General features: G+C 36.1%; 1 long non-coding RNA gene across 1 annotated transcript; it reads left to right on the top strand.

The window, feature by feature from the left end:
- Nucleotides 1-4,761: 4,761 nt before the first annotated feature.
- Nucleotides 4,762-5,160, top strand: LOC307155862. The gene is made up of 3 exons (XR_013820596.1): nucleotides 4,762-4,779; nucleotides 4,851-4,935; nucleotides 5,026-5,160. It is a non-coding gene; the product is annotated as an uncharacterized lncRNA (long non-coding RNA).
- Nucleotides 5,161-5,599: the final 439 nt, after the last annotated feature.

The following is a 5,599-nucleotide window of genomic DNA, read 5'->3' on the forward strand; positions in this document are numbered from 1 at the left end:
CAACTTTACATTTTCCGTCGGTCTTAGTGCACGATGTAACTACAGAAGAGTCAAGTTTTAAATAGGAAAAATATCGAAACTCTTTGGTCATTTTTTTGAGAGAGATGCTAATGGTCTTGTTCGATTCAATGATCTATGCTAAGCTATGCTAAAAGTGGGACCGCCAGACCCGGAGATCGGCTGAATGGATTCGAAAACGGTAAAACTCAACTGTTTAGAGTTGTAAAATGAGCCTATTTCCAAAAAAAGTGGAGTATCCCTTTAAAGTTGGTGACGGGAATTTGACACAATGACAAATTATGATTCGGCTGAATGTAGAGGCTGACCGATAGTGGATTTTACTGATAACGATAACTTGGACCACTCTGGCCGATTACTGATTAATCAACCTATCATTCTTAAAATTGATATTGGATCATACATGAAACATAGAATAGTGCTGAACTTTAATAAAAAAAAATAAAAAAAGTACTGAACCATGAAAATGTACTGTACTTTTTAAATATAAATATTAATTATACCTTGATCATTCATGTTAGTTCATAGAGAGAGTAACTAATGTTAAGAGATACAACTTTAAAATGTAAAAATGTTTTAGTAAATGTTGAAATGAACAATAAAAAAAAAATTTATTAACCTTAACGTTACAGATGGACTCTGTTACCATTTCATTTAAATTCAAACAGTAATGCTCACAGATGGCCATCTTTAAATATCTACACAAAGGCTATAGCATTGCAAGTAGACACATATGTATATTGTGTGTATCCACTTAGACGTAATTTACTTCTATTTTAGAACACTTGATAATCTAATGAAAATATCAAAATATGTATTATGTTGACGATAAAAAAGAACTGAAATTGGATGTGTTTCTGATTTGTTTCTGTCGGCTACATAAGCATTTGCTTTTTCACGTCACTAGCTTTAAATATGCAACTTCTCTGCATAACGAATGCATAAAAGCGAGGGTAGATGGTATCAATTGTGACATTCACAGAATTCCCGGTGGGCCGCTTCACTTTTGGGCCGGTCAAGGAAATTATATATATATATTTTTTTACATTTACATCACGTTAGTTACATTAGGCTACACACGTTCCGCATTCTGACACCGGCCCTACCGCACTGGTACGCGTCAGGGAGGATGGATGGGAGGAAGAGGCCAAGGGGGGCTGAAAAAGCCAGGTTGAAAAAAAGAAAGGCATTGGAGGAGGATGCTGCCAAATGTGCCAAGCTTACAGATTTGTTTTCAAGAGGACAAACACAAGTGGCAACAGGTAAAGAGAGATAGGCCTAGTAATGATTAGCATTAGCAACGCTGCAACGTAATTATTCGGCTAATACCGTTGTAGCATTGTCAACCTATTCACAAGCAAAATATAAAATTTTATTAAAGGTGCCGTAGAATGGATTATTTTATTATTTTATAATGTTTCCTGGGGTCAAGTCAAGTCAGCTTTATTTATATAGCACTTTTCACAATACAGATTGTATCAAAGCAGCTTAACAGTATTAAATAAAATAGTACATCAGTGTTTGTTTCTAGTGTAAAACGTCCACGTTTGGTAATGCTGATCAATAGTATTGTTGATTGATTAATTAAATTAAGTATCCCCAACTGAGCAAGCCAAAGGCAACAGTGGCAAGGAACCGAAAAACTCCATCAGGTGACCTAATGGAGAAAAAAACCTTGGGAGAACCCAGGCTCAGTCGGGGGCCAGTTCTCCTCTGGCGTTTATGAACTAGAGACCGGATTTAGCTGTAAGATTAAAAATATTATATGAATGCCTGGCTGAAGAGATGCGTCTTTAATCTAGTTTTAAACTGGGAGAGCGAGTCTGAGCAACGAACAGTATCCGGAAGACTATTCCAGAGTTTTGGAGCTAAATGTGAAAATGCTCTCCCTCCTTTGGTGGATCTGGATATCCTAGGTATGACCAAAAGCCTTGAATTTAGTGATCTTAAAGAGCGCGATGGATTATAGGGCGATAGAAGATCCGTTAAATAGACTGGAGCTAAGCCGTTTAGGGCTTTATAAGTCAGTAGCAATACCTTATAATTAATACGGGACTTTATAGGTAACCAATGTAGTGATGATAAAATTGGTGTTATATGATCATATTTTCTTGATCTAGTAAGAACTCTAGCGGCTGCATTTTGGACTAACTGTAGCTTGTTTATTGAGGTTGCAGGACAACCAGCTAATAAAGCATTACAGTAATCTAGTCTCGAGGTCATGAGCGCATGAACTAACTTTTCTGCATCAGAAACTGATAGCATATTACGTAGCTTAGCAATGTTTCTATGGTGGAAAAAGGCTGTTCTTGTAACATGAAATATGATTTTCAAAAGGTTACAGTCGAGTATAACACCCAGGTCTTTTACTGTAGAGGATAAAGTAACAGGACATCCTACTATGTTAAAGTTGTATTGTGAGAGGTTGGGGTGCCCTTATAATGTTAGTATGTTTTTTAGATCAAAATTTGTTATAATTTAGAAATAAAAGGCATATTTCCTAGCCTGATTTCATCCCCTGATTTGAACACCCTGTTTGAAGGGGCGTGTCTGCTGTGAGACTTCAGTGTTGTTGCCCTCTGCTGTGATTGGCTGACATGCTTGCATATGAAATATCTGGCATTACATGTAGAGCTATCTGGAAAACTTTTACTATTACAGCTTTTATACGTTTTTACTATTACAGCTATCGAGATTAACAAATCATGAGAAGTTTAAGTATTTAGATCTATTCCCATCACATAAAAGGTTGCAGTGATGAGCATTGACCAGATGACAGCCTGTCGATCGCTGATCGCGTGAATGATGATCTTATCACTGCAACGCGATTTACTGATGCATAAACAGTGTTGAACGACTTTGAGAGAAAGATTTTCTGTCTGAACTTGAACAATTACACATCAGAAATCCACATAATCCACTGGTTCTCCAGAGGCTCGGATGAAGGAACTAAAAAAATACTTTTGTGTTCATTTGTACATCCAAACATTGAGCAACTGCCATGCTTCGCTCGCTCGTTTGCAAGCCACGATGTCTCTCGAGGAAAAAACAATATCGCGCTGGATCTAGATAACACAGTGTAAATTATCGTTAATAAAATCACTACTTACCGCTTGCGGGAATATGACGTTAGTTGAAATTGCCCCCTTCGTCTGTTTGAGACGCCGAGAGATGCCTGGCTGCTTGATATTGTTCCAGGTTAGAAAAACAGTCCGTGGTGAAATGGACAGAGCAACTAACAACTTCGAATTAAACTGTAGCGGTATCCGATTATAGATAGATTATAGATAGATCTGCCATTTTCCCTATGATCCTCCTCCTGCTTGTTTCTTCACCTGCAGAACTTCCGATGATTCGGCTGCGCAGTTCCGCCTGGCACTGAGCATGGGCTGGCATATGCAAATTTTTAGAGGCGTACATATTAATGATCCCAACTGTTGCGTCACAGTTGGTGTTATGTGGAGATTCGCCTGTTTTTCAGGGGTGTTTTTCAAAAACGAGATTTAAATAAGAAAGAGAAAACTATGGTGTTTGAGACTCACTGTATGTCATCTCCATGTACTGAACTCTTGTTATTTAACTATGCCATGATAAATTCAATTTCACATTCTAGGGCACCTTTAAAATATTAGCCTTTTTGTATCACTCAATACATGGCGATTCATAGACTTTGCAAATATTATGCAATTTAATATTGATAACAAAACTCAAGCTTGATCTGTGTATGCAGTAAAATGACCTCTTAATTATTTTTTTTTAGCTTCTGAGCAGCAGACAAGCCCGTCCCCCACTGAAAATGAGGAGGCCATGATGACTACAGGGACAGGTAGAGAGGATACCAGAGTAAACAATATGAATTAAAGTTATTTAACCCTCAGGTTGTGTTCAAAACCCTAAAACACCTTTTGTGTTCCCGGTCAAAAATTACCGGTCTACAAAAAAATAGCTCACTTGTTATGCAATATAATCACCCAATATTGGATTTAATCTTTTTGTCAACTTGTTTTCTTTCAATTAGGACTGGTTTTATATTTCTATTTGCATCTGATTAATCATAGGCCTCATTTATCTGAGAGTAGGTATCACGTTTTTTGATTAAACATTCGTTTAATATGCCTCTTTGTGGAAGAGTGGGATACATTTCAAATGCTTTCTTTCTTTCTTTCTTTCTTTCTTTCTTTCTTTCTGCTTTTGTTAATTTATCAACCTATCCTTGTGGAATAGTGGAATATTTTTTGTTAACTTCTCAGCTTAAGTGAATTATTATTTAACATTTACATTATTTGTTGAACCATGGTATTAATAAAAACTACACAATAGTACGAGCTGAACTGTTGCTTCATTTATCCAATTTGGAAAAAGTGCTAATTTGGAATTCCACCATGGAAAAAGTGGGCCGGTCTTGGGCCTGAAACTCCCGGGCTGAAAAGTGGCCCCACTCCGGCCCTGCCGATAACCGATTGTTCTAGCAGATTAATCAGCACATTGCTATTGACGCTACTAACGTTGGACATTTTTGCACATGAAATTTCCCTAATGTGACAACATTTTAAAAGTGTCTCAGTCCATACCTTAATTAGAATTTTTAATATAGGCTTTAGTCAATAATCATAATAAAGATTAAGTATGTGTGACTGATACTTGTGTTTGTTTGATGCAGTTATTTCTTTAGATTATATAAAACGATCGTTCATGAAGCTAGCGTTTAACTCCAGCGCCGATCTGACCGACCCGACAGTAACGGAGCAAGTGCTTAAAGAGGTGAGAGTGTGGTGCGAGTCTCTTATCCTGTTCTGATCCATCAATATGATATTAATGAGTGTTCACTGCAGTTGACGTCAGCGCTGGCTGTGAGAGGAATCACCAATGTGACGCTGAGCTGGTCTCAAACTCCTCAAGAAGAAGTGATGGAAAACGGTGAGTGAATCCAGGAGAACCGCTGTACAATCCCTCAGTGATGTGCTTAATGATGAGGAACGCCTGAAGCTCTGTGGTTTTCACTTTTAGATTCACACTGAAGCAGATCTCTGGAGACTCTCACAGGAGGAGTGATCTTCCATATATTCATCATTCATGCTCCTCAGTTATTCATACAGTTACTGCAAGATGCCAGAATAAACATGCTGTTTTTATGAACCCTCTGAAACATAATATCATTTAATAATTGAATAAATATACACATTAAGCTTTTCTCTCCTCAAAATGATGTGTTTTGATGTTATTGGAAAAAATAGCTTGTTTATAAAAAAATATTTATAAAAATAAATATGAATATTTATAACGCATTTTAAATATATATATATATATATAACATTACATTGTTTATCCCATATTTCCCAAGAAATTAAGCATTTTGAGTGAGCTAGAGAAAATATTGTAAATATATTAGGGCTGTCAAAAGATTAATCGCAATTAATCGCATCCAAAATAAAAGTTTGTTTTTAATAATATATGTGTGTGTACTGTGTATAATTAAATTTGTATATATAAATACACACACATGCATGTATATATTTAAGAAAAATTTGTTATTTATATATATAAAAAAATATATATTTATATATAATATAAACTATATAAA

Source organism: Squalius cephalus (assembly GCF_949319135.1).
Source record: "Squalius cephalus genome assembly, chromosome: 3".
Classification (NCBI taxonomy): Eukaryota; Metazoa; Chordata; class Actinopteri; order Cypriniformes; family Leuciscidae; genus Squalius; species Squalius cephalus.